We start from the raw sequence: 27,949 nt of genomic DNA, 5'->3' as shown, positions 1-27,949 counted from the left end.
TGTGATAAAGTGTCTATACTAAGAATATGGAAGAAACTTTTTTAATAAAATTTATTTAGATACATCCAATGTTCTGCTGTGGTTTGAATGCAATGTATGGTGTGTCGAGGACATAATTGATCCAAATAAATGTCATTGTTTACAAGCTACATTAATGCTTTAAAACTGTATTACACAGAAAGGAACTCTTCTTTTTTTGGTTGTGACATTTCCCGGTCCTTTCTGGGTTAAATAGGGAAAACTCTCACCTTTTTCAGCCTTACCTCGGCTCCTGTAGCCAGAGAGTTCTAACTAACGATATGGATACATTACGAACCTTTGGGTTCTCTGAAGATCAATGTAAAAACCTTCTAGGGGGGTCTTCTAAAAGTATCAATACAGTAACCCTGTAGGAGGAGAGGTCGATAGGTGGAATAAACTGTGGAATCTTAAGAAAAAAACTGATTCAAACTGAACTTCATGCAGAATTTATCATTCAATACTGCAAGAAGGGGGTTATACCCAAGGGTTTACAGATCACTAATGAACCTGGGTTATTTGTGAAAGATGATAAATTTAAAGGTAATTGGACACTAATCGCGAACCGATGCAGTCGCGACTGGATGTTATTAATCATTGATACAGCACAGGGACTTCTAATAATTAAACGTGAAGAGATAGAGAAGTTAGAGAAAGAACTAAACAAATCTACAGCGTTGGAAGATGCTATAAAAAAACTAGCGGAAATAAAAGAAGATATTACTGGTTACCAAGACTATATGATAAATAAAAAAACTAATAAACTGAGAAAGGATATAGCCAATTTCAAACTAGAAGTGGTATACCCATATCTTCAAAAAGACTACTATAACCAACCTGTTCCCAATGAATAGAACAATCGTCCTTATAAATATAATAGAAACAAATTCTTTAAGAAAAATGTGACTTTCTCAGACACCTCTTATAACACTAGTGACTCTGAAGCCAAACGAGTGCCAGAAAACACTAAACGTAATGAATCTAGAGAGGAAAGCGCAGAAGATTTTCATGAATACCAGGTTTTTTTAGGTCAACAACAAAAAAGACAGACCCGTGGTTTCAGGACGTGGGGGAGGGGCCGTAAGGGCTTCCGCCAAAAAGAGGGAATCACGAGGAGACCATACATGAGGACTCGCAGTCACAAGAACTGGGAATAAATAACCATATTCAAAAAGCACCAATAATAACCCTCTCTGATAAAGTATTAATGACAGAAGAGGTGACTATTTTAGAAAAAGGGTTAGGTTTTGCCCCTAGCACTGAAATATGTAGGTAAGCTATTGAAAAGGATGTACGTGACCTGTTTCGCAAAATCCGAATAAAAAGATTCTTTGAAAATAGGGAAAGAAGGCCAAAAGAGAACAAATCTGGTCTTAAACCACCTTCTACCTGGACCCCTGACATTTCAATGGTTAGTCAGGAAGATGATACATTTGAAAAAGTGATATCCATAAGACTTGAAAAAATATTAGCTGAAAAAACTTGGACGAACAATAATCTGTCCAAGAAAGAGAGAGAAGCACTTAAAAATCTATCAGCTTGTGAGGAAATAACAATAATGCCTGGAGACAAAGGCGGAAGTGTTGTGATCCTCAATACTAAAGACTATAACCAGAAGATTTATTCCCTTCTTGATAACAAATCCCACTATAGGAAATCTAACATAGGAGAGTGGAACAACCTAAAAAAGAAAGTAAAAGATATAGTCACCTTAGCGAAGGAGGACTCCATCATCTGTGAAGAAGAATAAAAACTTTTGGTCAACAAGTATCCAGAAATACCAGCCCTTTATGGGCTACCAAAAGTCCACAAGGACATGAGGGACCCGCCAAAGCGGCCAATAGTGTCCGGAATAGATTCTATTACGGAGCCGCTTAGCAAGTATGTAGATAATTTTATCTGCCCACTAGTAGAAACGCTACCACCCTACATAAAGAATACTACAGATATGATCTCTAAAGTTGAAGGCATTAATTTTAACAATGAAACCCAATGGTTAGTGTGCTTGGACATTGAGTCCTTGTACACTAACATACCCCAGCAAAACACTATAACCATGATGAGAAATATTCTGTGCGATGAAGAGGGATACCTCACGGCACAGAATACTTTCATTGTCGAGTGTATTGAAATTGTCCTTATGAACAATATTTTTCTATTCAATAAGGATCTCTTTTGTCAGATAAAAGACACAAGCATGGGAGCTACATGTGCTCCGAGCCTAGCTTGTTTATATGTTGGTAAGTTTGAGGAGCAACATATATACAATGAGGTCAGCCCTTTCTATGAAAATATTAAACACTGGTCTTGATTTATAGACAATGTGTTTTTTATCTGGGAAGGTAGCGAGACAGACCTCAATGCTTTTTTGGACTGGCTTAACTGCGGAGATCTAAACCTTAAATTCACAGCCAACAAAAGTCAAGTGGCAGTTGACTTTTTGGATATCAAGATCATGGCATATGAAGGAAAGTTATGTGTGGAATTATATGTCAAACCATCAGATCGAAACACACTACTCCACCATAATAGTTACCATCCAAAAAGCCAAAAGGATGGTATCCCTTATAGTCAGTTCATAAGAATTCGACGCAATTGTACAGAAGATAAGATCACCTTTGAAAAACATGCTGAAAACTTGAAAACTAAATTGCTTCAAAGGGGCTACCCAAAGGGATTAATAAGAGAGAGTTACAAAAGAGCCAAATATCAGAATAGAGAAACACTATTTGAACCTAAGAACAGAACACAACAATCTGAAACCAATATTGTAATGGTGTCAAACTACAATAGTATGAGTTTAAAACTCAAAAACATTATTAACAAAAATTGGTCCATCTTAAACAAAGAAGGAAAAACACCCCTTCCTAAACCAATTTTTTCCTACAGAAGGAACAGGACCATACGTAACTGTTTGGTTCAAACATACAGAGAGCCGAAAAAAGGGTGTCAACTAAGTATTGATCCGGGAAAACCCATTCATGGTAATTTGCCGTGTGGAACTTGTTCCCACTGCAAATCTATCACAAAATCTGATAGGATTGAATTGAACGGTATATCACATTGGATGAATGAACATGTGAACTGCAGAACATCCAATGTCATATACCTACTAATATGCCCCTGCCAAAAGGGTTATATTGGGGAAACTGGACGAGAGATGCGATTACGTCTATCAGAACATAGATCAGAAAAACCAAAAGAAAAGTGCTCCATTAGTCGAACAGTGGACAACAGAAAACCACAAAGAAGATGAACTTAAATGGTTCATGGTGGAAAAAATAAAGACAACAATGAGAGGAGGTGACACTGAAAAGAGCCGTAAACAAAGGGAACAATTCTTTATGTCAAATTCAGAACATACGCCCATGGCCTGAACAGTAGAGAAGAATGGGAAAGATTAGTCAGGTGCACCTAACTGTTTACAAATATATACAGCAGATTTGTTCTTTAATCAATAGGAAAACCAAGAAACCACAATTAGATAATTGTATTTTAACTTGGGGATGTGATGTTTATTGATGATCTTACATGATTTGAAAACATGTTAAACAGAGGAAAGTGATGCTTCTATGGACTTTACATTTTGCTGTAATATGTATACTTAATAGTTATATATTATCCTACAAACATTTTTTGTATATATAAATATGTGCAGTGTAGGGGTCTTTGTAACAGATTTGCAATAGTTTTCTTAAATACATCACCACACTAATAATAAATGTACTTTGATCGATATGCTTAATATATGCATCATTGTTATTAAATCAGAGATTGAAATTACTCCTGTTTAATAACCTAGATAACCAGGCTTAAAGTATTGTAAAATATGTAAATCAGGTAGATGTCAAAAATGTAAACAACATGAGATTGAGATCTTTTTATTTTATGACTTGTTCGGAATAAGTGAATGTATTATAGATCTGACAAACATCCTCCAATTAAAATCGCCAATGTATCTGTTAAGTAAAAGGCAAATTGCTTTTACTTTAATGTGATCATTTTCAAACAGGTTTTCATATGACTGAATGTTAAGATCAGCGGGTCTAACGGACGCTCTCGTCAAATTTGGGTACCTGAGTCTACTGATTAGAAAACATTAATTGTTCTATTCCCCAGAACAAAAACATAGCCGTAGTAGATACACAAATGGTAATGTTAATAAGTCACACAGAAACAAGGTTCCAGTGATGAGGGGAGCGTTCGTGACCCATAACTCGTGCTTTATTGATTTGTGCAAACATCTAGGTCGGAACTTTACCGATAACGCTTTCATGGAAACTACTAAAATGGCGGACATCACATGTTTATAATATGAAACAACGGATAATACCAATTGCAGATAGGTTTATATAAACATAAATTTAAATCAAAGTTAAAAATAATTATAAATACTGGTACCATACAGCACTAGAGTTATTAATTAAAATTAAAACTGAGTAAGCCAGCGACCTTTTCAGTAAACCCGGTTCAGCCCGACTCATACTGTGGACAGCTAAAGAAAAAATCCTTCATTAAATAATAAACAGAGTGCTCTTGTTGACCCTAAATATGGCAACTTTAAAAGTAAATCCATGCTAGTCCGTCCTCTATTGTGGACGGCAATTCGCTGAAAAAACTACAAACATGGCGCTCATGGTGACCGTAAACACTGCCTAAATTAAACAAAGGTGTCTCCAATTATTCACTAATCACTATCGCACTGTGTATATAAAGGGAAAGCCCTGTGCAGTATTAATTTTGACACTGGAATCAGGGAGACCGGGCAGGCACAGCGTTAGTCCTTTGGGGAGGTAAGAGTTACTCGAACTGTAGTAACCTTAGAGGGCTTGTTTAATACTCTAGGAACTCTTTTAGCAGCCTCTCCAAACCGCGTTCTAATGGTAACAATAGAAATAAGGTAAAGGGGGTTTAGTCAATGGTTTTGAGCAGCTTCCCCCTTTTTTCAATTGCCTTCTATCACGTTTGTATTTTGAGCAACCCATTTTATAGGGGTGTGCTTTTTATGTAATATGAAGTACTACCCTTAAACGTGACACAGGAATATGGATTAATACGCCAAAAGCGTTTTTAAATTAAGCTATACCTGATAATGTTTCAAACTATGTAGAAACAGGTTCTATTAAACATGGTACTTGAAATGATGTAGGAGGAGGGAATCTATTCTACCCCTCTCCTCAATTATGATTATAAGACATTCTTGCTGAACACAATATTCACAAATGTGACTGGAAGGAATATTCACAAATGTGACTGAAAGCTTATATGTACATATGTAATTAACATGTACACACTATTTTCATTGTCTATTCAGACGTTGCTGATCACCTCAAATTAATGAAGAGGGAAGATCACCGTGCGAATCCATAAAGAATAACGGATCAAGATAGACCAAATTAACAAACGGAAACAACAAATACAAAGCCCAACGGAGTCCATTTATTGACTTGAACGGCTATGCATAAACTATAAAGTAAGCAATAATGATAGATGTCTCTTTGACTAGACTTTCTACTCCAACTACTGGTTATTAAAAAAAAAAAAAAAATTTCAATGTCATTCTAATATAGATCCTCTGACAATACAGCTGAGTGAAGGGGAGTATCAATTATTGCCTCAACTTCCGGATTAAAACTGGTACCGCAAAGTAAAAATTGCAATAAATGTAAGATAAATATAAGATCTTTGTCCTCGACAGCTCATGAGCAAAAATAAATACCCCCATACATTGTAAACTAACAGATGTTATGTATCTATTTTTAGAAAGAAGATGTTTTAATATAATCCTGAGGAAGGTGTTCCAAACATCGAAGCACCGAAACGCATTGATAAACTTTTTTTAATTGGTTATATTTTTTTATTATGTATTGAGAATCATGTATTGTGTCTAGTAAATATATGTACACTGTTGTTTTGAAAAAAACTTTATGATTTTATGTTTTTTGTGATAAAGTGTCTATACTAAGTATATGGAAGAAACTTTTTTAATAAAAATTATTTAGATACATCCAATGTTCTGCTGTGGTTTGAATGCAATGTATGGTGTGTCGAGGACATAATTGATCCAAATGAATGTCATTGTTTACAAGCTACAATAATGCTTTAAAACTGTATTACATAGAAAGAAACTCTTCTTTTTTTGGTTGTGACATTTCCCGGTCCTTTCTGGGTTAAATAGGGAAAACTCTCACCTTTTTCAGCATTGGTTGAACTTTCTCATTTTGGACATTGGTTGGGGTTAGGGAGAGCGGTGAGTCAGGTGTTTTTTTCATAGTTTATTTTTGTTAGGGTATTAAATTATATTTATACTTAAATATAGCATACATTGTTAATGCTTTGTTGGTGGGGTTACTGTTTTACGTCACATGGTTTCCTTGCTGTGGCAGGGCCACAGCCAGTGTTTGATTTAAATAATCTGCCAAATTTGTAACACACAAACAGATAGATGCTGTACCCCTCACTGAGTGACTTGTCCTACTAGTACTGTCAGTCTCTCCTCCTAATCTCTCTTTATACCTCCCCCAAATTTCTTATCTTACCTGAGATTGATGTTTAAGGTAGACACAGCAAAGGCTGCATGGCGATAATGTTTTTTTTACCCCAAGTGAATGGAGATGCAATGGTTGTGGTGGTAGTAGTTCACACTGGCAGTAGCATTTGCAAAAAAAGAAAATGAGACAGTCAGTTGCCTGAGACTCTGGGAGGAGTAGTAGAACGAAGTAAAACAACATAATGGTGGAGGGGATAGCGTAGTACAACAAGTTACAAACTGTAGTTGTGTTGAGTCACTGGACTAGACCTACACTTGACACAATCATAACCTTTAGTGCTGTGTGTAGTTGGATGACAAATCCAATCAATATCGGCACTTAATGCTGATGGATTAGGTTCCTTTGGTAAAAAAAATGACCTTGCAAATATACTGCTCATAGGTGGGCAAGTAGAAGATCCTTGCCCTGCCTTGAAATTGAATTAGTGTTGCTTTCGCCACATCCACCCCTGCAAGCGCATGATCAATTATTGGTCTACATTTAATTGAATAACACATCAATAAATCACACAGCCTGGGGAAAGAGGGTTATGGTGTGATGAATGGTTAGGAAGAGGGGTTTGAGGAAAGGTTTGACAAAGAAAAACGGTATGCATGGACAAACAAAAATCAATCTTGGCAGACCATATCTATAAATCTGTTAAGGGAGAAAAGGGAACTGCATGCCTGATGGTGATAACTTGATGGTTATTGATAAGTAGTACTTACTAACTACTACTAGACAATTAGACAGTACAGGGCAGCAGTATATTATGCAATTTGCCTTGCCTGTCTGCCCTCAGAGAGACCTGAATTATATACACTTTCTGTTCTGTTGTACCAGGCTTACATTTAAAGATAGCAAAGAAAATTCAAAAATAGCTGTAGGGATGAATTTGAATTATAAGCAGAATGCAAACATAATAACAACAGCACACAGTAGTAATGATTGAAGACAAAAAATGAATCAAATTATTTCAAAGATGATGAAAGTTGATACTGTTACTGTATGTTATCCTGGTCAAAATGGGGAGTTGCATCTCGTCATTCCTCTTGGTCCTCCCTTCCATGGACGCTCCAGCCATCAATCTTGGGTGACGCCACTGCCTGCCTGGCAGATGTAGATTCATTCGTTGGTAAGGTAAGTGTGTGTTGTTTTTGCCCAGTAGAGCACAGGGTAAGGGCCGGCCTGTAATTGTAGATGGAAAAACAAAAGGGATATTGAAAAATCAAGTAGAAAAAAATGCATATATTATGGTGGAGCGCAACAAGAACACTTTCAAAGGTGGCATGGATACGTCATGTCTACTCTAGTCTGTTTCCAGCAATAACCTACAACAACAACAGGACAGAGCAGGCTCACTTAGCTCCATTTAGCATACATTTTTTGATAGAGGCAGACAAAGCACATATACAGTAGGAACGTTGCATTTTACAAATTAAGTGACTAAATCAATGCACCTCTGTCAGTCGTATCACTATACTCGACTCCATCAAAACAGACATGTAGGTCTACAGTGGTTGTTATTGACTTGTTTGCCTTTTATGCTACTCATGAAACGCCCTGACTTATTCCATCAATCATCTCCGATCCTACTGAGTGACTGTGAAGATATTATCTCGCTTTTTTCTTCAATCATCATCATGGTGTTGTCCAACTCAGTGTGCAGTGTACAGGTTGAGTCCCCTTTCCATAGTCAAAATGCAATGGATCGGCCTGCAGTAGAAGTACACATTTGTTATTACAAAAAACAAGAAGGCAAACAAACATTGCCTTGAGTTACTTTTAGTGTGTGGATTAGATAATATTACACAATGAATTAACTTCATGCACAACAAATAACAACACAAATCACTCAGTCAGGGTCCAATGCATGGCATAATTCATTACTTGTTCCTTCTCATCTTCAGTTATTGGGCAGTCTCTCTCGGCTCTGAAGGGAGGATAGCTATAGTAGTCATCATCATGTTCCACTTATTTTGGAGGGACTCAACAAGGCATGATTTTATTTTTTCTTCTATTAGGCTACATCCAATCATCATCTGGCTTGAGGGCAATGGATATATGGCCAATCAGGAGGATAGAGGAGCAGGACTAGGAGGAGTGGACTGAAATGCAGACAACTGAAACTCATATATGGCAATAAAAAGACTAGAAGACGTTTTCTGATGGATTTGTTGTGCTTCGAAGTTTCGAACCAGAAAGACAGACACATAAATAAAAGTAAATAAGGGAGGAAGACAGTAAGAAGTGTAAGCCTAGTTGTCAGGGAAGAATAGCTCATCCTCAAACTCTGAGGGTTCAACCAGAAGTAGGTAATCATCATCTAACACGCAACTTTCATCACCTGAGCCGATGTCCTCGTCTTCCTGTGTTGATTCATGTATTGTGTAATTCGGTAGTATAAAGTGCTGAATCATTTTGATCATGGTTAACCTCTCCACGTTTTTTGGCTGGAGACTGGTCCTTTTCACTGTTAAAATGGAACCAGCAGCACTGAAATCACGTTCAGAAGAGACACTTGCAACAGGGCAAGCCAGATAGTTTATAGCCAGCCTGCTGAGAACTGGCCATTGGCCCCTTTTGCCATACCAATACCGCAATGGGTTTTGATCAATGTAGAATCATGTTGGGTCATCCAGATAGGCCTGGACCATTCCCTCAATGTTCAGGGGTGCAACACTTTGTTCGGCCTCTTTTGTCTTTGCATCAGCACTGGACCAAGCAATTTCTTGCTGTAAATAGCAATCCTTTGCCGTTTTTACTGGGGCCGAGGCTCCGGTTCCTGCTCTTATCGATAGTGTTGGTAACAGTTTTGAGACAAATGCACTGCCCTCAGACTCTGAAGTTGAACTTGATGCCGGATGCCCTGCTGCAGTACTTGTTGTAGGTTTGAGTAGCGGGCCTTTAATTACCAGCTGATCATTTTCCAATTTACTGGCTGCCTCAGCTATCCAAGTTTTGTACCGGGCAACATCCACTTCTGAAAAAGGAAGTAATGTCTTACTGTTCAGTGCCGATTTGTACCGTGGATCCCGAATTGTGGCACAAATGTAATTTTCTTGTGACAAAATCTTAGTTTGCACCCTTGCATTTTCAGTTAAGCAACAGGATAATCTCTCCACCAACTCATATGCTTTTTATTTCCTCCACACCTATGTACGCTCCAGAGTCCTCCTTCAGCTGTTGCTCTAGCATATGCAACAGTAGGATAGCTTGGTCCATAGTACAGTCCTCCTTGCTGACTTCACGTGTGAAGACCTTGAAAGGAAAAAGCATCTCTGTCAGCTTTTTAACTAGGTACCATTGGTCCATCTCCGGGGTCATGCCTTTCACAGTAGCATCCCATCTTCACATAAAATATTCATTGATTGGCCTGTACTGCTCAAACAGACGGTCAAGCATGTAATACATTGAGTTCCAAAGTGTTGCCACCTCCTAGATGAGTGCTTTGACTGGCATTCTATAGTCACGTTGAATGATCCTCAGCTGCTTCCAGGTTTAAAATAATGGCTGAAATGAGGGCATATTCTGCAGCAGGTGGTCAGTAAGTTGCTGACTATGGCTTCTTTTTTCAGGCAATCTTGAACTATAATGTTAATGCAGTGCGCCAAACATGGGACCCTAAAATAAGCACCATCCTCCATCGCCTTAAGTACATTACTGCCTTTATCCATGGCAACAAAACGAATGTTAAGCCCTCTTGGGCACAGCCATTCGAAGACCTTGCTGTTAAACTCTTCCAAAATGTTTGCAGTGGTATGAGATTTCTCCATGGCAAACATGGCTATAGTTGCATGTTTCCGAGTAGCATTAAAAAATCTCAGCTATGTCAACAGCCCCTACTTCAGATAGCTTTTCTCTAACCCCCACATAAGAGACCCAGTGTGCAGTAATGCACATGTAATCTGTGGCTTGGCAACTGGTTCACATGTCTGTTTTCAGGTGGATATTGTGAACAGCACTGTGCTGCAAAGCTTGTCCAATGAATTCCATCACATTGTGATGTAGTGCTGGAACAGCAACTCTGGTGAAATAGGAAGGCTGGGAACCTTCTACTTAGGGCAGATAGCTGACAGAAATTCAAGGAAACCCACCCCTTCCACAAATGAAAAAGGGTGAAGGTCCAGCACTAACATTTTAGCCCGCTTCGCATTGTACAACTGTACCGTTGGGTGGTTGTGTTGGTACTGACCCTCCGACCTAAGCATGCTGTCAATGGTAGGCTGGATTATTTTCCTTTGTGGTGCAGCTGTCTTCTTGAACCCAGTTAGGCTCAACGTTGCACTTCTTTTCATTGTAGTACTCGGTTGCCTTGGTGTCTCAGCCTGACTCTTACTATGGTGCCACTGAGATGTTGCTGCGGATGTGGGCGGTACCACTACACTGTTGGGGACAGGGCTAGAAATGTCTCCCTCTTGTAGACCTGCCACCACAATCATATCTTCTTCTACTTCTTCATCCCCACCCACAGCAATGGGTGTAGTTTAACTTTTTTGTAAGCAAAGTAGGTGAGCCTCCCACTGGATGATGTGGTGTTTTTTAGATAACTTGTGTGGCCTCCGGTACCATAGTTTGTACCAAGCTTACCCCACCTAACAGCTTGTCGACAAATTAAGCATATAGCAATGTTCTCCTCCTTACTGCTAAGTGAAAAGAACTCCCAAACTGGGGAGCAGAAAGGTCTGGTGCGGCTGGAGGTGCCACTTTCAATACCAGATGAACTGGAGGGTGTGCCTGGAATTTGACTCTGTGTAGTTACAGTACCACGACCTACTGAGGTGGTGGTGGAGCTGGATGTAGGTCCCTGCCGGACCTTTGCAAATGCAAATATGGAAGCTGGAGGTCATGTTAGTGTTACCTGTGTAGGTGGTATCCGTGCTACATGCCTCGCAGCGATTTTGGATAGTCTAATAATGTTGGTTTCCGTCTCCTCTGGGCAGGGAGTGATGTTCATGATGACTGGCTCGTCATCATCATCCCCCTCTTCTACATCTACCTCCATAACTCTAAGACTTTCTGAAAGCTTCCTTTTCACTAGCCTTGTCTTGTGACATGCATCACTCTCAGACTGAGCTGGTGGCTTCTAAGTGGCATCTCGATCATCAGAAGCGGGGCTTGAAGAATAAGTTGATGGACTAACCCTCTTTTTCCTTGCTGGGGGTCTGGAAGACAATGGATTATCTGAAACAGTGGTCTGATCATCTTCATCTGCAAAAAGCTTGATTTCCTGAACTGCCCCTACTTCAGGAGGAAAAACTTCTATTGTGCGCTGTTTTTGTGACTGTTGTTGCGGCTGTTGTTCAACTGTTGTTGCAGCTGTTGTTCCGGCTGTTGTTGTGGCTGTTGTTGCCCACTTATCTGCTGAGTTTCTGCCTGCGTTGATTGGGTACTACTTTGCGATAATGACATTTCAACATCACTTCTTGTTAGTAGAATTGCTACGTCTGTCACACTCATGGGCTTGGGCCTAGGTTGGTGGGGTGGGCCCGCTGATGAGGAGGTGCTTTTCCCAGCTTGGTCCCCGCCGGACACCGCTGCAGCAGGCATAAGTTTGTTTTCCCAAAAATTCAACTCGGGCGGCACACCAGTCTTGGCAAGTGCCACTTCCTTCTTCTGTTCCTTCTTCTCACTGGCAACTTTCTTGGTACTGGTGGACCTGGTACCTTTCTTTGGGGCTATCTTCTTCAGATGTCATCAGGACGCAGGTGCACAAGTTGCAGAGATGTCTGTGGTAACACGTGGACTTGATGTGGGGCACAGCAGGACTTTTGTCTGGCAGTACAATGGGTGACTATGACACCTACTCCTCTGTCGTTTCGTACACCTAAAAGCAAAGAAGTCAGGAGAAAATCATCAGGGAAATGTTGCAATTGTTGTTGTGGTTCAATTACTACTAGTACAAACAACCAAATAAAACATATAACTTAGTGTAGCCATTTGTGAGACTCTGTTAACAAGGGCTTTCAAGGTATACTGTGTGAACTCTCAGGAAGGATAGGAAAGAAGGGGAACAACAAAAAAATACAAATGTAATGGAAGTGGACCCTGTTTGGCATTGAATTATTTGCTCATCACATCATTCAGGGAGCTGCAGATGGCAAAGGGGGTGGATTGAAGCAGGAAGCCAAGTGGAAAACCATGGAGGCCTATATGGCAAAAGTAGCACACTTATAACTTCCACCAGAAATGGCCACCAGCCACATGGACACTCACAAATCACAAGCAACATGCAGGAGGCCTGGAAAACAATGTACTGAAAACAGGCCTATAATAGCCAGGCAAAGGATGCTTGCTAAACCACACTGCTTTGCCTGTAATGCAACAAAATGCAAAAACAAAACTCCACGGGGCTAAACAAGGTCTGCAAGCTACACAACACACCACAAACAACAAAAGCATTTATTTAACACACACCAAAAAACTGAAATACACCCAAAAATACACATTTTGAAATTCAATCCAATGCCAACCATGCACTAAATTATGTTTGAAATAAATTCAACACACAGCAAAGGAGCAGTTGTTTCATCATGCACCCATCCATGAATAGCTCTGGGCCTACTGGCTACCCACAACCATTTTTTTTTTAATGACGAAAAGTACCAAAATTGTAGTTGCAGCAACTGCAATGCCCCAATCAAACAAACAACAACACCAACTTACTTGTGAAATCTCAAATCCAAAAGTCCTCAAATCCAATGATAATGATGCAGCAGACACAAAGAGCGATCCTTCCAGCTCAAAATCCAAGTGAAAAATGAACAGGAGATGTACAAAGCACTGGAAGGAGCCTGCTGGACAGGAACAGGAAGTTGGAGACTCTGTGGCACTTCCTCCCTCTCCCAAAAGAAAAGATGTTTTAAAAAAAGACTTCTTGCACAAAAAAGGACAGCCAAATGTCAATCTGAGAAGTTTTTTTCATTCAAATCATCAATTTAGAGAAGGTTTTATAATGCTCAAGATATTATTCTTCTCCTGATTGAAAATTTTGCGTGTTCAGGATTGCAACTTTACCAACATTCCGCCGGATGTCCGATGGCGCTCCCAAATGACGTGTTCGCAATCGCAATCTCTCTAGCGGTGCCTGATGGTGCGGCGAATGACATGTTCGTGATCGCACACTCTAGGGGGATCGCACGACCGGCTACCAAAATCTCATGGCACACGCGAACCAATAGGAAAACTCGGTGGCGAACACAGGGATCCCGGTAAGTCGCTACCACGCGTGCTAGAACAAAGTTTTAAAGCGCAAACAAGAATATAAGTCTGCTACGCCATGGATCGCGGATTTTTCAGCAATTCCACGTTCTCCGCGGAACACAAGTTGCCTAAATTCCGCAAATTCCATGAGCGGAGCGGAATATACCACCCAGGGCTACTTCCTAATACCAAATCGCAAACCATTGTTTTGATTAGGTAACAGGTTACCTCGGAAAGCAATTTTTGAGTTCGAAGAGGGGCAGATACTGTGAATTTGGCAGTTTGCAAATGCAAAAAGGCTTGATACATCTGGCCCCTTATGCAGATTAAATGAGGGTAGTTTTCAAAGAAAACCACACATTTATTTGGCAGATAACTAGGTAAAAGGTCAGAGCCAGAACGGTTATGTAGAGCAAGGTAGGACAAATGTAGGTAATTGGTCGTGTATCTACCTAGGCCTATATTGAGGTACATTGGGGCTCATAACAATATGTGCAAAAATGAAAAAGAGCAAGGCAGCTGTCGGGGGGTGACAAAAGCAGTGAACAGTACATGTGAAAATCAGTCAGAATGTAACTTGTAAAGTCAAATATGCAGATCAGGCATGGGGAAACTCCATGTTATGGGACTGGACTTCAAATGGTATGAAGTCTTTCAGAACTGAACCATTTGCAGAGGTATTGAAAGATCTACGACATCATTGGGTGCAGAATTTGTTTACCTGCCTATCATTGGGAGATTTAAAATAGAATATTTGTGGGTTCTTGGATATTCCTTCAAATGCATAATGCTAACAGGTTACAGATGTTTTCAGAAGGAGGCACAAGAAAAAAAGTGGGTCACAGGAGTCAATGCCCCTGCCACTGCTGCTTTTGAGAATGGTTTCAGACCACCAGATTTCACATGTGCATTCATAACACCCATGAGAACATTCTGGATCATCTAATCATTTTCGTATTTCAATGACAGTCTTCAATTCAAAAAGAAAAACTGCAACTGTGTTTGAAAGACTATTTTATAGACTAATAAGCCATAATCCCTTATTTGCTGTTCACACAACTATTTTGCAACTTGAAGGAACAGATCAGCCTGATGCAACCGAAGTATAGAAGCACAAGATGAACATATTTGGGGCGTCATTTATGAGGCCCATGCACCATCGGAAAGTCGTTTTTTGTGACCTTCCGTGGCGCAGAAGCCTGCTTGATATTTATCAGGCAGCACTAAGCCACTTTTTTGGGCTTAATGCTGCCGGATAAATATCAGTCCCTTTAATGCAGTGTTCTGCGTTAAAGGGGCGTGCAATGGGTGTTGCTGGGGGCGTTCCCAGCAACCTCCATGGCCTTTTGACACTGCCCCAGATTCACGAGAAATCGTAAATCTGAGGCAGTGCCAAAAGCTTACGCCTGCCCAGGGGGGGCATAAGGGAGGTGCAATGGGGAGAAATGTCTTTATTTCTCCTCGTTTTTCCTTTTCCTGCTGCACACATAGGAAGAGGAAAAGCCTCTTGTAACTATTTTTGTACAGAAAGGTTTCCCATCCTGTACAAAAATCCTCATCCCCGCAATGCAGGCACTCGTGCACCACTGTGCATAGGTGCCTGCGTTGGCGCAGGCAGCCCACTGTGCGCTGGCGCAGGGGAAAATGACAGGAATGCACCATATCTTACAGATACAGAGCATTCCTGCCCTTTTCTTTTGCCGTAGGGAAGCGCAGCAGGAAGGCCTGCTGCGCTTCCCAACGGCAAAACCTCATAAATGAGGCCCTTGGTGTTTAAACAAATCATTGGTCTTACACAACTAAGGGGCTCATGCGATGTCAGGTGGGAAGACTCCGCCCGACAGTTGGAATTCCCTAGACTGCGTTGGAAGCCTTCTGACCGACTCGCTCGGTTTACCATCCACCCGAATGATTATGATGATCACGGTCCGAAAGTAAACCACGTGGTCCTTCCGAATTTGTTCTGACTGGCTCTTGGAGTATCCTTGTCAGTGGGAACAGCATCCTCCACCTTGATGGACAGCACTTCCGACCGACCGATTACGATGTCGATATCCAACAGCCTTTCTGAGTCGGCCTGTCCTACATGATAAGGCTGTCGGAAAGTGACTTTGCGGGCCTCTAGCAGGGCCCCCTTCATCCTGCGGCCTCGGTTTGGGAACAAGATGATACCTAAGGGACCCCCCTGTAAAACCCTGCACTATGTGGAAGGCACACTGGGGTGCACACAACAGGATGCAGAGTTTTCCGCGCACACCCCATTTCCCCATAGGAGCCCCTGTTACGGCCGGTTCTAGGTCAGAACATGGGCTCGCATAGGAAACAATGGGACTACGACCGAACAGCGTTTGGTCGCATCGTAATCAGTCAGGCGGAACCGCAGACCGCGAGTCGGTTGGTTAGGAATCCGAGACGGTGTAGGGTGTAAAATGTCCCCCCACATCGTAATGACGTCCTAAGTTTCATAGGTTGTTGTACAGCTTTTTGATTAATGCTGTTCTTGACTATGAGAATGTGTGTTATTTGGGCAGTAGAAAAGATAAGCTATCACTTTATCAAACAGAACAGATCATGGGTGTTTACTTGGCAGCAGGTCTAAAGGAAAGGGACCATCTTTCCATAAGATTATCAACCCTCCCCTGAAGGCCAGGGGAATGGAAGAGAAATTACAAATGCCTTTGTATTGCCACATGCTTCTGAGGTATTTCCAGAGAACGCTGCATTGATAAAATGAAACACTTCGATTATATTGCTTCACTACAGTCAAGTGAGGAAATGTACACTCTTCAGGGCAGGTGTAAGCTTACTACAGAGTTTATTTGCAGTCTAGAACATCATGGTTGGAACAAATGTCACACCTCCTAAAGGAAAGAAACCGCCATCACAAATTTTTAGGAAAAACTTCAAAATACCATTTTCTCTAACAACAAATGGAAGACACTTATAATAACAATATTATTATTAATATTAAAAGTATAAGTTAACTTAAACTTAAATTATGTTGTGCACACTTATCTTTTTGAGGGCCCCTGGCAATAAGAGCTTGAATTTGGAAACCCTAAAGCCTAATCTATCAGGTGGGCCTCTTCTCAAGCCATGTATTTTGATACCCATACTACCCTAGATCACAATAGTCGTCAGTCAGGAAATCAGCAGCAACTGTAGTGGCTTCCGTGCAATTTCTCACTTTACTGCATTGTTAACATATTCTAATGTTCAGTTTTCTGTCAGTGTAACAAACGCACTACACATTTAGAATCACATTTTGTACATGTCCAGATGTTTGCAGAGTAACTAGAAAATGTAGAGACAATATTAATAGTGCTGCATAGGATGGGAATATCGTGATGCTAAGCTGATAGCCACTGATAAAGTAGAACTAGGGGCGTTAGAAGTAGGACAATCTTCCTGTAGTACTCACAAATGCTATGATTACTCCCTGATGTTTGTAAACTTTTCTTCACGTGGATGTTCAAATTTAAACCGAGACTTGCACACACACACTTTAAATATCTTGGAGTGAAAAACGATTTCCAACAATCATCCAGATTCAAAACTGTAAGGAAAACAGTTGTAAAGTTAAAATAGTACATTTACTTTCAATGCCAAATAGCACTAGTAAGGAAACTTGAGCACTTATCAGGCACATATCTTGTTGTTTGTGAGAGAATAACTACTCACGTGTGGATGTAGGAGAATCTGGTACCGATAGCAAATAGTTGGTATCTATACAGGTCTTCCCTTAAGTAATACATTTTTACAACTCCCCAATTCGAATATAAACTCAGATATCAAACCCATGGCTTCCATTTGTATCACTCTTTCAAGTTAAAAACACAAACAACGTATTAAAGATCTATAAATATGGATTTATTCAACATATCTTCTTTCTTTTATGCTCGTGCTATGATCTTTAGGACAATAGGTTACAAGTCCAAATTGCTAAAAGTAAGACAAGGATATTTTAGTTACTTTGAGCATTCTAATTTGAGGTCTGACAGTAGATAATATATTGTCATTTTCCTAAAATTATATGTATAATAAACATACCTATAGGGGCTTTCAGACAGCCCATTCTTCCATTGGCTGTTATTTTACCTACTAGAGCATGGGACAACGGATCTGCCTACTTCAGCTGTTAGTTAACTTCACAGTGAATGACAACAGTCTGCGCTTTCAAAAGAAACACATCCACACACAAAGTAGTTTCCTTAATTGTTAGGGCCTAAAGTGGCACTATGTGATTTTTTAGATGAAAAAAGATTTTTGCCTTCAGCCAAAGTTTGTAATAAAGATTGAGGATATATAGATTGAGGAGGTCCTGCCAACATCCCTAATAAAAAGGTTTTTCGAAAACCATGACTTAAAACAAAGCACTGGCAATGCCAATAGGCTGACGCCAAATGCCACTTTCTATAAACCTGTGTTCCTGTCGGAAAAAAGCAGGGACTCTTCCTTACTGAATAAAAACACAACACTCTGTTCTTGCTGGACTCCAGTGAAATGGCAAGCTTGGATCTGAAACATGATCACTGGTCTGGTCATAAGGCAGTTCAAATAAAGTTCTAATGTCCAGGCTATGATCGTGCAGGAAAGCAAACATCTTTGGTGGACGTATTTTTTAACTTCCAACTTGGCTGTGATTTTTTATTCAGCAAAGTGTTCATATACAAATGTGAGTTTTTTGTATACACAAATGCATGATATTCACCAGAGTAGTCATTACCTTCTTGAGCTTCAGTGCTTTCTATGGCCACATTTAGCAATATCACAATATCATTAGAAATGTAAGGGGAGATAACACCAACCCAAAAGTCCATGGTGGTTTAATTCTTTTTAGAATCTAGTACAGTTACTTAAGGCAATACATTGGATTATCATCTAAACCAGAGACCTTCAAATGCTGCACCACCAGCCCCCGAGGGCTATTCCAAGTCATAAAAAAGCTGGTGACACCAACCAGCCCAATACTGCCATAACAAATCAAAAATGCTGTGATGCTCTGGCTGACTTCTTTCAAGAAACAGTAGCCAACATCAGCCCTAAGCCCAACTCTGTTTAACCTTTATGTTACATCATTGGCAACACTAATCAAGAAATAGGGGATTCTCCTTAACTTCTTATGCAGATGACACGCAAATCGTGGTGTCATTTGCAAAATCTGACAATAACTCGGATTCTGTTTTCAGTACCTTCAGGAGGAATGTAAGTAATTGGATGGACATCAACGATCTCAAACAAAATGCCACTAAAACGGATGTCATTTTTTTGGGACAATAATCCTTCCTTCTGGATGCTGGAGTGGTGGCCAACAAAGCTGGGTCTCCTCCCAAAGCAACTAAAAAAGTAAAATATCTTGGGTTCTTGTAAGGCAAAGAGGTGAAGCTGAAAGACCAAGTGACTAAAACTACATCCGCCTCATTCTGCTTCATGAGGCCTGTAAAAAAAAGAGTGAAAAATTCCTGCCACCTGAGCTTTTGAAAACACTAGTCATCGCACTAGTACTTTCTACGATTGACTACTGTAATTGCCTTTATCTCAATCTTGCTGTAGGTCCCATGAAAAGGCTTCAGATGCTCCAGAATGTAGCTGCACGCTTTCTTTTTTAAAATCCCTCAATATGAATCAGCCAGGGGAGCCATCCGGAAACTTCGCTGGCTGTCAGGCAGACAATGTGTCAGATTTGAAGCTCTTTGCCTGGCATACACATTATTGCAGGGACTGTTGCCAGTCCATTTCAAGGAGAATCTCAAATGGCATATATCCCAGGGAGGACTCTCAGGCTCTGCCATGTACCCGACAATCCACCCTTTTTGGAGGACCACCTGGAAAGGGCAGAACTTTTTTAGGACTACAGTTGTCCTCTGGAACGGTCTTCCACTGACACTAAAAGCCAGCCCCCCTTTCCTCGCCTTTAGAAAGGCCCTAAAGACCTGGCTCTTCTGCCAGGACTAGGAGTCATCGGGGCATCGGCCAGAACTCCCATCAGCTCTGCAGTTACAATCGATTCTATAGCGCAGAGACACTCCGGGCAAGAGTTTATAAATTACAAATCAAATCAAAGAGGGTGTGGCTGCAGACTAAGGAGAATGCAAATGAGTCTCAGACTTGTGACAGGTCTACCAAATGATGGCATTCTTTTCACTCAAAATGTAGTGGGTGCCCAGTTTCTTTCCTAGCGTAAGGGTCCAGGGCACGCTTGCTGCACCAGTTTTGCTTTCAAAATCAAATCATGGCCAAGGGGAATGAAGTAGAGTGAAATCTTTGGGTCTTTTATGTATTTATTTTTTTCTCTTTTTTACTTAGGAGCAAAAACAGTCTACTTCAGACCTTAAATTGATTAAGGAATGTGGGCGCAGGAGGGAAGGCATATGCAGAGGTGACAGTCTGCTCCAAAGCGCCCAGCTATCGTTAGGGCAGCATGTCTAGCAGCACTAAATATGATTTTCTTACTACACAAAAGTGAAGTCAAGGAGTCCATTTTCCTTGCTGACATTAGGGTGCAGTGCCCCCTCTGATGCATAGTAGTATAGCTAAGTAGTGGGGGTAATTTTTCTTTACTATAGGGGAAGTTACATATATAATTTTTGGCCTTGGAGTGAAGGCCCAGAAGATTGGTCAAAGGAGATAGAGTAGTAGTCTAATTACCAGGGTAGTAGCAGCCATTAGTGCAGTAGGTGCAATTTCACTGGTTCCAAAGGGTGTGATGGGATCACTACAATCCAATTTTGGTTTAGTATCTGTTTTTGTTTAATACATTTGCGCTGTAGGAAATTTCTCATCTAAGGTGGATTTTAGGGGTGAATAAAAGGTAGCCATGAAATGATGTTATAAGGCCTTCTCTCCAACCTCAGCTTCCAAGCAGCCCTTCCCCCCTCCTACCTTACCATAAATGTTTGATCAGGGGAGCCCGATTTGTAAACATTTTCTTCAGTGAGGCCTCACAAACATGTTTTAAGACCTCTGATCAACACTTTTCTGCTGATCCTTCATGGTTCACCCTAATAACACTTGATTTTTAACGTTTACATAGTCTTCCTTTAAATGATTGAAGGCCATAAGTAAGCATTACTGTCTTATGCCAATTACTTGTAACCCTTCTTTAAGATGATGGCAGTCTGGATTAATTAAACTTTAAGCAGCGGGATCCTTGGAACTTCGAGCCAGTGATTCCAGCCCTTCATCCCTTCATAACTAGGAAGCGGATCTCATAGCCATTGAGCCTCATTTCTTCACAGGCAACTCGATACGACCTGTTACCAGTGGACTGTCGTGCTACACCTTTGTGTATTGAAAAAGACCCGCCGCGACCTTATACACAGGCGCAGAAGGGTCAAAACGTCGACATCCCACCACAGGCCATTGATCTCTAGGATTTCAAAGACTAAAAGAAATATTAACAATACCTAGACATTCATCAGCATATGGCCTCAGAAAGATGACTTTGTATTTATGTATATATTGATTGTATAGATTGTGTATCTTTCACTGTACATATTCTCTCACCATTTGATCACTATTCACTATTGTCACTATTTTGCACAAATATCCACTTTGACAGTCTTTTGTCTGTATTTAATGAAATACCGATTGAATGAATTCAATTCATATAAATACCAAAAAAGCAATGAATAAGACCTCGAGTCATTAATTGTGAGGTTTTGAATTGTGTTGCCTCAAGAGGGTGTTCTGCAATTACAAATAATAGTATTATTTAAACTACTCATGTTCTGCACCCGACAGAACCGCTTTTTATATTAAAAAATTAAACGCCTAGGCAGAATTTCAGAGAAATATTATGAACTTAACGATAGAAAACAGAGATCAAATTGATCTTGAACTTAATGATAGAAAATAGAGATCAATTTGTTTGGGCATCCATCTTGCAATAAGGATTTGCCAACAATACCTTCGCACTTGGCATTTTTGGTCTCAATACCATAACAGCTTGAATGGATGTAAGTATTGAAGTTTTCGTAAAGCCTGACAGGGTTCGATTTCTTCAAGTCAGTAGTTTGCCTGGAAACATATTTGACACCTACACAAACGGAGAACATTTTTTTGTCTCAAAAGGTAGTAGTTTAAAGGTCAGCATAAAACTCTAGATTGCAATATTCTACTAAAAGTTTCTGAAAGCACACAATTCCAGAGATTGATTAACCTGTGGATTGTTGAAAAGGGAAAGCATCAATAGGCGAAAACATGTTCACTTCTGGGGCAGAATTTAAAACACTGCAAACATTTACCTATTCATTGAGCCATGTGCTGCTCGGTATGCAGCCATTAACAGGGGCTTTGCCGAAACCAATACATCTTGTTTTAATTTGCTAGCACATGCAAACAGTGGCTGTGCATGCCTTTTTAGTTGCATGGATGTGTTGCATGTGCCTGTACGTTAAAGCGAAAACCATTGGTTTTGTTACTGCTTGTGTCAGGGGCCTTAGGTAGAGATTGGTGGACAGGATACTCCGTCACAAATGTGGCAGATGTGCCGTCCGACCGGCATTATGCAGCTTATGGTACTCGTAATATGGCAGCCATTTTGATGAAGTATCCTGTCTACCAAACTATAAATAAGGCTATAAATTCTCTTTACTTACCCTTCAAGGCCTGGGGTTAGCTGGACTGTGTCTCCACCCATCATTAACCTTGGACGAGGGTCAGAACAAATTAAGCCCTCGTTGGTTTATGTCCCTGGATAACAGCTCAGCAGCACATCACAGAAGAGAAAAGGGAAGTAAGCCAGAGAACAGAAGGCTGTATGAAGTGAATGATGAAAAGCACAAACTATTAACTAAATTGCCCTTGCTAACTTTTAAAGGAAAACAACACGAATAGCAGTAGAGCAGGGAGAAGCATTGCATTAGTTTTCTGCAAACTAATGCTGAATCATTCACACACAGCCTTAAGATGTATTCAAGGACAATCAGCAGTATATCTTGTTCTTTCTTTATGATGAACTGGGCTTTGAAGTACCGCAAACACATTTCAGTAATACTTGTCTAGCGTTCCCCGAGGCACACACCAAGGAAAATAGCTTTTTTCACATTATTCGAAACTTCTGAAAAGTAATAGTTGAATAAAATCAAACTAGTACGGACTCTTTAAAAGCAAATGTCTCTCTCAGCGTTACATCCCGGGAAATATGTATTAAATATAATGCAAATGTGAGGTAATGGCTCTGTGACAACGTCCAGAGAATAAACGCGCCCTCTCCTTTTGATTTTACATATCTATAAACTACTCAATTTGCCCCGCATTCTTGGTTCAGGTGGGCGGATTTCATCTGGGTTCGGTGCTGGCCGACGGAGTTATCCATTTAGGACATAACTGAACGGATCAGGAGAACATTCTTGTTAATTCCAGTTCCATATTAGATTTGGTTGTACGTGTCTAGTTGAGTCTATGCTTAATCAGTAAAAATGTTGTTTATTTTTTCTTTTGGACATATAAAGTCACTGTTAAATGAAAAGACACACACATTAGCCAGCAACTGAATCCAGGAGAACGTGTTTTGCAACTTGTGAAATAAAATGTCCACGAGGCGCACAGCATGACACCCAAAGGATTGAAAATACATCGTCTAACTGGGATTTTAGTGCTCAGCGCCGCTACCCCCAACCCCCCTCCGTATTCGCCTCCACTGTGGACTGAACATCCCGGAAGCACACATAAGATGCGTGCATAAACACGGGCATTTTGTAAATCCCGTCTGCGGAAGCACAGCACAGAAACTGTCACACTTCTGACGATGATGAATAGCCCCAGAGTGTTTAAATTCAATTGCAGGCACCGTAGGACAATAATATTTTTGTTATCCTAAATATATTTGTGAATGGCCTGAAGTCATCTTTACACGCAGAGGCGCCCTCCCGCACTCTGTTCGATTCATTCCACTTACCCTTTACTCTCAAGAGACCCAGGTCACACTCGAGAGCAAGCAGGAACATATTAAATGACTTAAATACGGTGCCCTTTCTGGTACCTGCCTAATTTATCATTTCACCCACCAACCGATTCTTCACTATTTTTAAGTTTAAGATGGATGCTAATCAATTCATGATACCGCTAAAAGCACATTAGAGCTGGCAGAATCGCTGGGCTTTGGTGAAATGTCACCAGTAAGAGCCTAGACGTCAGTTGCAATTCCATCTCGTCACCATCCGTTGTATGACAGAATATCGAGAGCAAAAATGTTGTGAAACAAGAATACCGTGTCATGAATATCAACAAAGATATAAAATGTATAAACTTGTGAACTACGAAAATATCATCTTTAAAATATCGTGGAACAGAAAATCTTCAAACAAAAGGTAATTATTGCAAATAATATATACACTATATGTCATTTATTTAAAATAGTAAACTAAAATAATAATATAAAATAAAAACAATAGTCTTAAATACAAAAATCTATCTATCTATCTAGATATCTCTCTATCTATCTAGATGTGTAGACATACATATAGATAGTGCTACATATTTTAAAATACATGCTGCCTAAGCTGGACATCCCATGAGTGTGGAGCAAATGGGGTGGGAAGAGAACTTACAGGTATCAGACTTCTGACAGCCATTAACCTGGCTCTCTAAGACACAGCGTGTGGAGGATTGGTGGAGAATATTGATGCTCTTGGGTCTGAAGGACCGGCGGGAATCTGATTACTGTGAGACCTGCTGTCTCCTTGTGTGGTCTCTGGTTGTCATGGCCTCGAAAATTCGCAGCACACAGGAGCAAAATATGATGCAGCAGGAGATTAGAGGGTCTGTATGGTGGCCTGGGGTGCCCCACCCAGACCAACATATAATCTCTGTGGAAACTCTTGACCACGGGAAAAGACAATGGCTACATAGTCCATGCACAGACAAAGATTGAAAAATGTACCACCTCTCCGGCAGGAGCCTCCTGGCTTGCCTTGTAGAGCTTCCCAAACCAACAAGTGACTTTCTCCGCAGACACTGGTGCTATCCCAAGGCAACCCAGGCATTTAGGACAGCACTAGAGACCTAGATGGGGCAGGTGGACATGGATCTCAGGGTCCTCCGCCAGGACCAGTGGAAAGTTGTGAACAGAGACCCAGCAACAGAGGGTTGAGTCTTGATTTTGGAAGATGAACAGACAGAACTGAAATCTTATGTGTTCCAACTCCTCGCCACGTCCAGAGTCCTTGAAGAGAGAGTGAGGGATGCTGGAAAAAAGCGAGAAGCAACAACCTTAAACTTGTAAGATTCACATAGGGGAGAAAGAGACCTTTCGCAAATATCTTTCTTAGAAACTGGTTCCATTCTTGGTTTCTGGAGGGGAGGCAGTCATTATGGTTTTTTGTTTAAATGCCCATCAAATACAAATCGCTGGCTTAAAAGCCCCCACTGGGTGATCCTCAATGCCCTTTGAAAGTACGGAGCTTTAGAGACACATACATAATTCTCAGAGAAACGGGAAAGATTGAAAACCTGATCTTTCAGTCTGCCTGCATTCTGAGATTCCTGTGTTATACTCAACTGGTTAAAAAGTAAAGAAAATCTTTCGACTCAATTGAATTGTATTATATTGGAACTTATAGAGTGCAGTATACCGAGAGTATCAAATCGCTAGCGGACATCACCCAATAACAAACAGCAACCAGAGAAGTCCAGACTTTATCGAGCAAAAACGCAGGGCAAGTAATCAACAGTATATGCTGGTCTTTCCTGCTAAACCCAACGTGATTCATAATTCCCCCGGTCCTTCTTTGAAACACCAGAAACTGCTTGGGAATAGGTGGTGGAAAAGTGAAAACTCAAAGGTGATGTCCTCCGGACTCATGGCCTGCTGAGTCAGTGACCTCAACCACCTTTGGATGCCAGAGAGCCTAAGCCCAAATGAAGAACAAGATCTTGTAGGTGTCAGGGTGGCCTAGAGACTCTCTGGACTCATCTAAGAAGGATAAGAGCAGCCCTACTTTGCCTTGGATGAAGCGGTTCAGGTATCAAATGCTCAACTGGGACCCACTGATTCCCAGGTGAAGGGGTTGGATGGTGAGGGCCCTCTCTGACAATGTTACGTATATAGCTCGCGGAAGTGAAGTGGGTAGACCAACTCCACTAGTGACCTAAAATACTGAACCTTCCATTTGAACAGATAACTGTTATCTCCGTATAGGCATTGGCAATTCAATATTCTTACTAAATATTTTCAGACAGGAGGAGGACCTTCCAGAATGCACTATAAAGAACAATGATTTGTTTATCAGGCTTATGTTGGGTGACAGATGCTTCTGGGGTGGAAGTATTGGGTATGGGGCTGTTGGGGGAATGGGAAGTTTCTTTTACTAGTTTATGTTTATATTATATAGTTTGATTATTTGAACAGTTACTATACAGTTGAAGATTTTGCATCTGCATGCTACCAAATGTACCTACCGGGCTCCAACTATCAAATGTCTTGATGCTTGTGGATTTCGGGTGTCCACATAACCAAATCTTCAAAGCCCTATGAGCAACTTTGGGGCCTTATCTTGAAACATCAACAGCCTGAATGACTGTATTAAGAGGGCAACGGTTCTCTGATATGTGAAAATACATGCCTGATTGCCTTTATGTTGCGGTAGACTCACTTGATAGGTAAGAGATGTTCCTTCCTGGATCTCTTTGGATGTGACAGAGTATTCCATGTGAGGTTCATTGGAGGCTCCAGTGGAGTAGCAATCAATACTTCTCCATAGGAGCTTCCCATTAATGATTTCAAAGCTTGTGTCTGACTCCCATGGGATATATCTTGAGGTGGAGGTCCTCCTCAAGGGGAAGTACTATAACTTTTTAAGTGTCTATGTGCTGTGTCAGATTAGCAGACAACACAACCCACTAAACTTCTGGAACAAAAACCGGAGGGGTTATGCTAAGTTTCCCTACTCCCCCTGTGCCGCACCACAGAAGGGTGGTAGAAGATTTCCCTTGCAAGACTGCCCACAGGGGAAACGGGAAATGGATAAAATAATAAATTGTTGTGGAACGCCACAAGAGGGCCTCTCTGATTTCTACATCTTGCTATGAAGCACACCTTGTAGTTGGAGACTGTGTATTAAGTGGAGAGAAATCAAAAGGGTGCTTTAACAGGTAATAATCCTAAGAGTAAACATTAACCATAACATGTACATTCTATATACGTAACTCCCATATATTTCACTCCCATGAGTCTAGGAGGGAAGGGATACCAGCAGAATAGGGCTGGCTGTCAAGGAACTCAGAGTTCCTGTAGACAAATAAGGAGCAACTACTCCAGAGAAATTTTGTGCCACAAATAAAGGGAGAGCAAGCTATAACACTGGACGGGCATAAACTGGACTGGCACTAGACGGCGTAGTGTCCCTGCTCCTCCTGATACTCCACAGATGAGAGAATCTGAATGAAACAATGGCGCACTGTTTTACGTACTGTCGATCAACGCTTCTCTTGCTATTAGCCCTCTTTAAAGACAGTAACCGCTTAGAATCACAGCTTTCCGTCTGTGCTAACGCTATGGGATTATTGGTTGTAACTGTATTTTACCGCACACTCCTTGCGGGTCAAATGTCATGCAAAATATATAAAGTAGATGCGGTTCCACTGGCAAAGCAACACTCCGTGCATGCGAGTGGTACAATGACTTGAAGACGATGGGTATTCCGCACAACAGCAGTCCGTGCTGTTGAACGAGAAGCACGAAAGTATAGCAACTCCTCCTGCCCCACCTTTGAAACAGTTACTGCTTTATCCAGAAGCAGGTACAGGGGGAGGCGCCGAGCAGGTGCAAATGCTTTCCTGAAGGCGCAAGCCACTTTCAATACTGTTGGGCTAATTTTCAATACTGCTGGGCTTACGGCGGTGCTGATGCTTAAGTCTGAAGTCGGGAGAGCGTGTCAGGCAGGAATACTTCCTGCATCTCTCTCACTAGGAAACACTGACTGGATACAGGGTAGGAGTTCCAAGCAGCTCTCGAACAGTGTCTTGGCGGATTGACAAGCACCGGTTTATTGGAGAGAAGTAGCTTAATTGTGGATTCTGGGGGTTGTAGTCTACCCACCTCGGGAAAAGGCAAGTTGACCATCATTCTGCATTTGCACATCATTCATACATGCATATGTTACAGAGGCTAGTGTAGGGAAAGTACGTGTTTGTTTTTGGTGTTAAATGCTGCGCCCCCTACTCATGATGACCATGACAGTATCCCTGCTTAACCC

This window comes from Lissotriton vulgaris, chromosome 6, assembly GCF_964263255.1.
Source record: "Lissotriton vulgaris chromosome 6, aLisVul1.2, whole genome shotgun sequence".
Taxonomy (NCBI): domain Eukaryota; kingdom Metazoa; phylum Chordata; class Amphibia; order Caudata; family Salamandridae; genus Lissotriton; species Lissotriton vulgaris.
The sequence above is the reverse complement of the archived record's forward strand: the minus strand, read 5'-3'. Positions refer to the sequence as shown.